Raw genomic sequence first — 11,228 nt, 5'->3', positions numbered from 1 at the left:
TGAGGACTGACAGTGGGCCACCCCGTGGGTCTGATTTGGAGGGACGGCCGTGACTGAACCTAACACAGCCCCGACTGATGTCTCCACTGCATCCTGACTGGTCTCCCTGTAACCTGGGGACTGGCTGCCCTAGGCCTTTGGGATTGATGCTGGTCCAGTCCATGGACTGCAAGGAAATGGATCTCTAGCCTAACCATGTTCCACATCCTGGATTGGAATCAGACCGATCCCTTGACTGATTATGGATGAAGGGTCAAGGAGGGTGATGGCCATGGAGCATGCAGGGATACTATGCTGAAGGCAGAGATGGCTGATGGCTGGGACAAGCAATCAGTGAGGTGCAGTCTTCAGGTTTACACGTTGGAAATTTGTGCTGTCTCGTTTCTCAGAGAAGGGGAGGAGAATTGTCAGTGTCATATAAATGAGGTGAGTTGGAATAATAATAAGAGGCAAATGCATCAAAATAAGGTAGTTACCTCTCAATAGCGAGATGCTGAAGGATTTAAGGTTGAAGTGAAAATTACAATCAGTGTTGAGATTCTGATGCCTCTCCATTTTGTCCCGTCGTTTTTGCCATTGCTGAGGTCACACCAAGATGAAGTGAATTCTGTCGTATGTTTAATTTGAAAAGCAAAGCAGATTGGAAAACTTTTGGAGATCAGGAAAGGATGATGAAACATCTTGAGGAAGAAATTGGGGCATTGCAAGGGAACGAGCAAGAAATAGTAAAACATAATAAAAACTTCAAGAAATAGTAAGAGTAGCTACAGTGAGCATTCCAGGGTGAAGCTTGAGAATGAGGGATTTTTTTCCCAAAAATATACTTTATTCATAAATAATTTGATGGTCTGTACAATTGGTCATGCCATACGTATGTAAACATTTACATACAGAGATCAAACCTTATCATTTTTATACAGGTCTGTCCATTTTTTGATCATATGCCCATATAATTAGCTGAGGCGTCAGCAGAGCCCAAATGACTGCATGGGTCCCCTGTTCTTCGTTAGGCAGGCAGACTTTACACAGTGGTCTTTCCCCACCGCGCCTTGGCGGCAGCTGCCCCAAGCTTCAGCGCGTCCCTCAACACATAGTCCTGGACCATGGAATGTGCCAGTCTGCAACACTCAGTCGGGGTCAACTTCTTCAGCTGGAAGATCAGCAGGTTTCGGACCACCCAGAGAGCGTCCTTCACCGAGTTGATGATCCTCCAGGCACAGCTGATGTTCGTCTCGGTGTGCGTCCCGGGGAACAGACCGTAGAGCACGGAGTCCCGCGTCACGGCGCTGCTCGGGACGAACCTCGACAAACACCACTGCATTCCTCTCCAGACTTCCTCTGCGGAGGCACATTCCAGAAGGAGGTGTGTGACAGTCTCGTCCCCCCCGCAGCCGCTTCGAGGGCAGCGTGCGGTGCGGCTGATCGTCCGGGTGTGCATAAAGGATCTCACAGGCAGAGCCCTTCTCACCACCAGCCAAGCCATGTCTTGGTGCTTGTTGGAAAGTTCTGGCGATGAGGCATTCTGCCAAATGGCTTTGACAGTCTGCTCAGGGAACCGCTCGATAGGATCCATCCTCTCCTTTTCCCGAAGGGTGTCAAGGACACTACGTGCTGACCACTTCCTGATGGACTTGTGGTCAAAGGTGTTTTTCTTCATAAACTTCTCCACGAAGGACAGGTGATACGGAACGGTCCAACTACTCGGAGCGTTCCGCGGCAGCGAGGCCAGGCCCATCCTTCGCAACACCGGGGACAGGTAGAACCTCAGTACATAGTGACACTTGGTGTTTGTATACCGGGGATCCACGCACAGCTTGATGCAGCCACACACAAAGGTGGCCATCAGGGTGGGGGTGGCATTGGGTGTACTTTTTCCCCCATTGCCCAGATCTTTATACAGTGAGTCCCTTCGGACCCGGTCCACCTTTGACCTCCATATAAACTGGAAGATGGCCCAGGTGATTGCAGCGGCACAGGTGCTGGGAATAGGCCAGACCTGTGCCACGTATAACAGCAATGACAGTGCCTCACACCTGATGACTAGGTTTTTTCCCGCGATGGAGAGCGACCGTAGCTTCCATCTGCCCAGTTTCTGCCTCACTTTGCTGATACGCTCCTCCCAAGACTTGGCGCACGCCCCAGCCCCTCCGAACCAAATACCCAGCACCTTCAGGTGGTCGGTCCTGACAGTGAAGGGGATCGAGGATTGGTCGGCCAAGTTCCCGAAGAGCATGGCCTCGCTCTTGCCTCGGTTTACCTTGGCCCCCGAGGCCCGTTCGAACTGGTCACAAATGCACATGAGTCTGCGCACGGACAGCGGATCCGAGCAGAAAACGGCGACGTCATCCATGTACAGGGAGGCCTTAACCTGCAGGCCCCCGCTGCCAGGAATAGTCACCCCTCTCAGGCTCACATCCTTCCTGATGGACTCAGCAAATGGCTCTATGCAGCACACCAACAAGGCAGGAGAGAGAGGGCAGCCCTGCCTGACTCCAGATCTGACTGGGAAGCTATCTGATTCCCACCCGTTGATTGAGACTGCATTGACAATGTTGGTGTAGAGCAATCTGATCCAATTGCAGATTCCCTCCCCAAAGCCCATTTTGGAGAGAACATCTCTCATTTACGTGTGTGATATCCTGTCAAAGGCTTTCTCCTGGTCCAGGCTGATCAGGCAGGTGTCCAACCCTCTGTCCTGCACGTAGGCGATTGTATCCCTGAGGAGTGCGAGACTCTCAGCGATCTTCCTGCCCGGCACAGCACAGGTTTGGTCAGGGTGAATCACCGACCCCAGAGCAGACCTGACCCGGTTGGCGATTACGTTTGACAGAATTTTGTAATCTGCATTCAACAGTGAGGTTGGTCTCCAATTTTTGAGTTCCCCCCTCTCCCCCTTCCGCTTGTAGCTTGAGAATGAGAGATGGGAAAGAAGGTGGTCACAAGGCATTTTGAAGATTACAATACAATCAGGCAGAGTCCAAGCTTGGTTTTGTTAGCGGGAAACCTTTGACAAGGTTACAAGACTTTTGATCATGTGACAAGCAGGTGGACAAAGGGGAACCAGGAGATGTGGTAGATTTGGATTTCCAAAAAAAATTGAGTCAGTTGCCCCATAAAACTTTACTGCACATTAAATCCTCAAGGTGATGGGGTAATACATTAGCATGAATACACCATTAGCCAACAGGGTGTTGGGATAAACAGATTAGTTACAGTCTGAAAAGGTGTAGCTAGTGAAGTACCATAGTAATTAATGTTGGGCCCTCAAATATATATGATCTGGATCAATTATTTTGATAAAAAAATTGACTGTCTTGTAGCAGGATTTCCTGACACTACAAAGATGGGTTGGCAAGCAAGTTGAGGCAGCTCCAAGGTGTCTGCAAATGAATATTGATGAGTCAAAGTACAAAGAAAAGGCACTGGAGAATAATGTGGGAAAATGTCACTTTGGTACGAAGATTAGATTAGATTCCCAACAGTATGGAAACAGGCCCTTCGGCCCAACAAGTCCACACCGACCATCCGAAGAGTAATCTCCCAGACCCATTCCCCTACCCCATATATACCCCTGACTAACACACCTAACACTATTGGCAATTTTAACAAGGCTAATCCACCTGACCTCCACATCTTTGAACTGTGAGAAGAAACCGGAGCAACCCCACACAGACACAGGGAAAACGCACAAACTCCACACAGACAGCTGCCTGAGCTGGGAATTGAACCTTGGCCCCTGGTGCTGTGAAGCAGCAGTGGTAGCTACTGAGCCATTGTACCACCCAAATGGACAGAGACTGCAGAATACTTTAGTCCAGAGAATCAAGGTTTCCGAAAACAAGAACTATAAAATATTTGCATGCAGGTAAAGGGAGTAATCAATGAGCAAACGCTGAAGAAGTGTAAAAACGTGGATGTCCTGCTACAGATTATTGATGGGGGTTGATGAGACAACACCATGAGAACTGCGTAGAGTTCTGGTCTCCTTCCTTCAGGAGGGAGAGAATAGCATTGGAAACAATTTGAAGAATGTTCACCAAGCTGATCCCTGGGGTGAAAGGATTCGATGATGAGGAAACTTTGAACAGGTTGGAGGCATATGCTCATTGGAATTTGGAGGAATGAGGGGGATCTTATTGAAACTGATAAGGTTCTGAGGGGGACTGAGAGGATTGTTTTCCCATGAAGGGTAATCCACAATGAGGGGGATCACAATAAAAGGGATCTCCAATTTAATATGGAAATGAAAAAGAATTTTCCTTCTCAGAGAATCCTTAATCTTTGGAATTTATCTGCCTGGATCGTGGTGGAGGCCGGGTTGTTGAATATATTGAAGGTTGGGTTGGATTGCATTTGGAGCAAAACAAAAATCTCTGTCAAAGGCTCCAGGTAGGAAAGTGGAGCCAAGGCCACAATCAGGTCAGCCAGGATTGTATTCAATGACGGAGTGGGGTCAATGGGCCAAATGGCCACCTCCTCCTAATTAGTGTATCCTTATGCTGGTTTGGCACCAGTTTGGTCATCATCACTTTCGAGAGCGTTTTTAAAAATTCAGACACAACAATGTGAGAACAGCTATTTCATTTTATTTTGTTATTGGCAATAAAGCATTAAACACATTAAACAAGCATTAAATTAAAGTATGTGGCTCTGTCTAAGCAAATTCTCACCAGGATGCAATAATCGGTGACAACTTGTACATCAGGTATTCAGATTATTTCAGTGTCTCAACGTCCAGAAATTATCACGCTCAACTCCAATAGTGTGTGTCTTCCAATGATTAAATTGTGAAAATGTAATTTCTTGAACAAACGTGAAACAATCTTACTAATGATTTCACAAATCATGTCAATTCTTTGTGGACATGTTTGTTTTGATAGAAAGTGACTTTCAGCAAATCCAGAAGCACCTCAGCAGATTTGACATAATTATCATATATAATGACAAACACTGTTAGAATGGTGACCATGAGGAGAGGGAAAGGGAATAGCCAGACAGTGCAGGGACCCCCCCCCTGTGGCCACCCCCCTCATCAATAACTATACCATTTTGGATACTGTTGGGAGCAGTGACCGATCAGGGGAAAGCCTCAGTGGCCAGGTCTCTGTCACTGAGCCTGGCTCTGTGGCTCAGAAGGGAAGGGGGGAAATAGGAGAGCGATAGTGCGAGGAGATTCAATGGTGAGAGGAACAGACAGGAGATTCTGTGGTCGTGAACGACACTCCCGGATGGTATGTTACCTCCCCGCTGCCAAGGTGAGGGATGTCTTTGATCAAATTGACAGGATCCTTAAGGAAGAGGGAGACAAAACAGAAGTTGTGGGATGCTTTGGTACCAATGACATAGCTAGGAAAAGGCATGAGGACCTGAAAAGAGTATATGGGGTGTTATTTTGGAAGCTAAAAGGCAGGATGAGCAGAATAGGAATCTCAGGATCAATGCCATGAGCTAGCGAAGCTAGGAACAGAGAGCGAGTGTAGATGATCACGTGGCTGCAGAACTGGTGGGGGAGGGAGGCCTTCAGAGATATGGATCATTGGGATACCTTCTGGGGAAGGTGACCTGTACAAGAAGGATGGGTTGCACCTGAACTGGAGGGGCACCAATGTACTGGGCAGGAGGGTGGGTGGGTTTAAACTAGTTTGGCAGAGGGGTGGGAACTGGAGCTACGGATCTGATGGTGGAGTAGCTAGTGTACAGCCAGATACAGCACACAGAGAATCTGTGAGGAGGGATAGACAGTTGATAGGGCAAAGTTGCAGTCAGTGTGTTGGGTTGAAGTGTGTCTATTTTACTGCAAGAAATATCAGGAATAAGGGTGATGAACTTGGAGCATGGATCAGTAATTGGAACTTTGATATTGTGGCCATTACAGAATCTTAGATATCACAGGGGCAGGAATGGTTATTGGCTGTTCCAGGGTTCAGATATTTCAAAAGGAATAGAAGGGGAGGTAAAAGAGATGGGGAAGTGGCATTGCTAATCAGGGACAGTATCACAGCTGCAGAAAGGGAGGCCATGGATGAGGGTTTGTTTACAGAGTCAGTGTGGGTGGGAGTCAGAAACAGGAAAGGAGCAGTCACTTTATTGGGAGTTTTCTACAGAACGCACAGTAGCAACAGAGACGTGGAGGAGCAGATTGGAAGGCAGAATTTGGGAAGGTGCAGAAGTAACTGGTTGTTGTCGTGGGTGACCTTAACTTCCCTAATATTGATTGGAACTTCCTTAGTTCAAATAGTTTGGATGGAACAGTTTTTTGACAGGTGTGTCCAGGGAGGATTTCTAACTCAATATGTAGATCGGCCGAATGGAGGGAAGGCCGTATTGGACTTGGTGCTTGGCAATGAACCAGGCCAGGTGTCAGATCTCTCGGTGGGAGAGCATTTCAGTGATAGTCATCAACAACTCCCTGACCTTTACAATAGTCATGGAGAAGGATAGGAGCAGATGGTATGGGAAAGTATTCAATTGGGGTAGGGGGTCTTACAGTGCGATTAGACAGGTACTGAGACACCTAAACTGGGAACAGATGTTCTCAGGAAAATGCATGACAGAAATGTGGAGGTTATTTAAGGAGCACTTGCTGCAAGTGCTGGATAGGTTGTCCCACTGAGGCAAGGAAGGGATGGTCGGGTGAAGGAACCTTGGGTAAGGAGGGATGTGGAACATCTAGTCAAGAGGAAGAAGGAAGCTTACTTAAGGTGAGCTAGAAGGGAGTATCAAAAACGGTTAAGTGGGTAGGATTACAGAAAACCTTCAGGCATTCTTCACTTATGTGAGGAACAAGGGAATGGCCAGAGTGAGGGGAGGACCAATCAGGAATAGTGGAGGGAACTTGTGCTTCGAGTTGGAAGGGGTAGCGGAGGTCCTTAATGAATACTTTGCTTCAGTATTCACTACTGAGAGGGACCTTGTCTTTTGTGAGGACAGCGTGAAACAGACAGATATGTTTGAACAGGTTGATTTGCTGAAAATGTTGAAAAACAAAAGGATAGATAAATCCCCTGGGCCAGACAAGTATACCCTCAGTTACTAAAGGAAGCAAGGGAAGAGATTGCTGTGCCTTTGGCGATGATCTTTGCCTCCTCACTGTCCATTGGAGTAGTGTCAGATGATTGGAGGGTGGCAAGTGTTATTCCTTTGTTGAAGAAAGGGAATAGGTATAATCCTGGGAATTACAGACCAGTCAGTCTTGTGTAGTGGTGGGCAAAGTATTGGAGAGGATTCTGAGAGACAGGATTTCTGATTACTTGGAAAAATAGTTTGATTAGAGAAAGCATGGCTTTGTGAGGGGCAGGTCATACTTCAGACGCCTTATTGAATTCATTCAGGGTGTGACAAAAAACATTGAAAGGAGAGAAGTGGATGTGGTGTACATTGATTTTAGCAAGGAGTTTGATAAGGTTCTCCATAGTAGAATGGTTCAGCAAGTAAGGAGGAATGGGATACAGGGAAATTTGGCTGTCTGGATATAGAACTGGCTGGCCAACAAAAGACAGAGGGTGATAGTAGATGGAAATCATTCAGCCTGGAGCTCGGTGACCAGTGGTGTTCCACAGGGATCTGTTCTGGGACCACTGCTCTTTGTGGTTTTTATAAATGAGTTGGATGATGAAGTGGAAGGCTGGGTTAGAACATAGAACATAGAACAACATAGAACAATACAGCGCAGTAGAGGCCCTTCAGCGCTCGCTGTTACGCCGACCTGTGACACCGATGTGAACCCCACCATAGAGTCATAGAGATGTACAGCATGGAAACACACCCTTCAGTGCAATCCTCAACCCAATCTCATCCCACCTGCCAGCACCTGGCTCAAATCCCTCCAAACCCTTCCTATTCATGGACCCACCCAGATGCCTTTTAAACGTTGTATTTGTACCAGCCTCCACCACTTCCTCTGGCATCACATTCCATACCCGTACCATCCTCTGTGTGAAAAGGTTGCCCCTTAGGTCTCTTTTATATTTTCCCCTCTCACCCTAAACCTATGCCCTCTAGTTCTGGACTCCCCCTCCCCAGGGAAAGGACTTTGTCTATTTATTCTATCCAGCTATACAAAAACTTAGCTTGACCACAGTGTGGCACAAAGAGATTCAACAGTGGCTCTCAGGAGAGAACTGGTAACTAGGTGCAGAGAAAATAAAACTTGTAAGGTACAGGAAAAGGGCGGAAGAGTGGCACTAATCACAGTGCTGTTGGACAGTCAGCGTGGACACGATGGCTTGGATGGTCTCCTTCTGGGCTGAAGTCTTCAAGAGGAGTATTCTCCAAATTGGGATGTGGTTTCGTGAGGAATGGGCAATAACCATGGCTGAAAACCACAACTGAAAATGGAAAGGGAAATGTGTGCACTTCACTTCTGACTGGTCGTTGCATCCCTCTCTCTCACCGACTGCAAAAAGGTGAAAGGATTGACTATTCCATTCTCATCCATATATTTATCCAATGACCATTTAAATGCCCTGAAAGTTGGCAATTCTACTACGGTTTCAGACATGTCATTCCACGTCCTTAATACTCTCTGAATAATGAAGCTACATCTGACATCCATCCTATAATTATCACGCCTCAGTTTAAAGCTAGTAAGTTTGCCAGTGACACCAAGGTCAGTGCAGTGGTGGATAGTGTGGAGGCCTGTTGTAGATTCCAACGAGACATCGACAGGATGCAGAACTGGGCTGATAACTGGCAGATGGAGTTCAACCTGGAAAAGTCTGAAGGGAGTCATTTTGTAAGACTGCATTTGAATTCAGAATACAAGGTTAAAGGCAGGATTCTTGGCAGTGTGGAGGAACAGAGGGATTTTGGGGTCCATGTCCATAGATCCCTCTAAGTTTGCACCCAGGTTGACAGGGCAGATAAGAATGCAATTGGTGTGTTGGCTTTCATTCATAGGAGCACTGAGTTTAAGAGCCAGAAGGTTATGCTGCAGCTCCACAGAGCCCTGGTTAGACCACACTTGGAATATTGCTTTCAGTTCCGGTCACCTCATTATAGGAAGAATATGGAAGCTTTAGAGAAGGTGCAGAGGAGATTTACCAGGATGCTGCCTGGACTGAACTGGACTTATGGTGAAAGGCTGCAGGAGCTGAGGCTTTTCTTAATGCAGGAAAGAAGGGTGAGAGGTGACTTCATAATGGTGTTCAAGATAATGAGAGACATAAATAGTGTGAATAGTCAGAGACTTTTTCCCAGGGCAGAAATGGAGATCACTAGGGCCATAATATGAGTGTGATTGGAGGAAGTTCTCGGGGAGATGTCAGAGGTCAGTTCTTTACACAGAGAGTTGTGGGTGCATGGACTGCACTGCAGCGGTGGTGGTAGAGTCAGAGACATTAGGGACAGTTAAGTGACTCTTGAATAGGCACAGGGATGATAGTAAAATGAAGGGGATGGAGGTTAGTTGATCTTAGAGCAGGATAAAAGGTCGGCACAACATCAAGGGCCAAAGGGCCTGTACTGTGCTGTCCTGTTCTATGTTCTATCACCCCACAAAACATCACAACCATTGCACTGTAAAGACACAGTGGGGCTGGATTTTCAAAGAGCTAATTATTGGGACTCAATGTGAGTGAGATATGACAATCACAATCGTGGTGTTTGTCTCAGGATCCCAGGGTCTCTGTGACAGTTTGCAATTTGCATGGGGCCAGTGGGGGAAGGGAAAGAAATGCCACTCGGCAATAATTAATGGTTCCTTTGTGCCACCACGAGCTGGCTCAGGTACCTGGCCATTACAGAACTGACATTTAAATGTTATCTTGGTGTATCTCAACAGTCTGTTAGCACAGAGCTGACAGGTTCACTGTACAACAATTTAAATATTAACGGTCTTGTTTAATAACATGTTCCTTCCCAACCCACTTGCTGCGGTGAAAGCATTAAATTTTCATTTTTCTTTCACAGCACTGTCTAGACCCATTGACTCTGCCAGCCATCTCAGGTATTCTCTATTCCCTTCAGTCTATTCTCTTCAAAGCAGCAGCAATCCCCAACATGGCTGCCACCTGTCTTTGGCATGGACACCAACCTGACAGCTCCCATCTCCTGGAAACACTTGGTACCTCAGGAACTCACCTCCTGACCAATTAAATCATTTGAATTCAAATATAACAACACCAAAGCAATTCTGTTGGGGCTTGGGGTTTGGTTGTGGAGTTCATCTGGATTAGGGTTCTCGATGCTGGTTTGTAAATCGGCCCAAAATATCACAGAAGCAGAATGTAAGCAAAGCAAAACATTCTTCACATTCACCCGAAATAAAGTTAAAAATCACACAACACCAGGTTCTAGTCCGACAGGTTTAATTGGAAGCACACGAGCTTTCGCAGCGACGCTCCTTCATCAGGTGATAATCACCTGTCGGACTATAACCTGGTGTTGTGTGATTTTTAACTTTGTACACCCCAGTCCAAAACCGGCATCTCCAAATCATGACCCGAAATAAAGACAGAGAACAATAAGTGGGGAGCACCGAAACTTTACATTCTGCCTTCTCGCCATGTGCTTTATTATTAGCTTTGTAAAATACCTCAGCAAGGTTTGACAGACAGGGATAGCATTGTGTTTCAGTGGTTTGCATCATGAATGACATACACCATCCATGTTTCCCATTATCCTTATCTCATTATGGAAAGTCATGGGGCCTGTCAGCTGCCCATTTCAGAATCACAGCAGTTTGCTTCTTGGGTTTCAGCAATGCTGTTTGAGCTGGACAGACATACATCCTGAAAGCAGAACACCGAGACAGTGAATAGGAAGGAGTGTGCACTCCTGGTTCAAGACTGAGAACTAGCTCTCACCATTTTTCTAAACAGTTTGGTGCAGTGTAACACTAAGATCGAGGAATGATTTATTTCCTCCTCTTTCTTCACCCACACTCCAAGCTGAGCAGTCATTAAGGTGAGATTGGAATCCATTGACAGCGATAAACAATTTAACAAAGGAAGACTGGCTTCAGAGACAAACCTGTCACTGGAAGAAGATATTCTGGAGATTTGTTCCAAGCAGTCATGATGTAGTATGACATAGAAATTACCAGCTCTGGTTACAAGGTTATGTTTGTGTCTCTTCATTCGCAGAAACTTTGGAAATTCTTCAGCTATTTGAAACGTATTCCAGCCACAGAATCTAATGGCACTCGAGAGGTAAAATCTTCGAGGAGAAAGTGAGGACTGCAGATGCTGGAGATCAGAGCTGAAAATGTGTTGCTGGAAAAGCGCAGC

This window comes from Chiloscyllium plagiosum, unplaced genomic scaffold, assembly GCF_037043375.1.
Source record: "Chiloscyllium plagiosum isolate Xiang-an unplaced genomic scaffold, Cpla_swu_hap1 HiC_scaffold_17, whole genome shotgun sequence".
NCBI classification, from domain to species: Eukaryota; Metazoa; Chordata; class Chondrichthyes; order Orectolobiformes; family Hemiscylliidae; genus Chiloscyllium; species Chiloscyllium plagiosum.
This window is presented reverse-complemented; position numbering follows the sequence as displayed.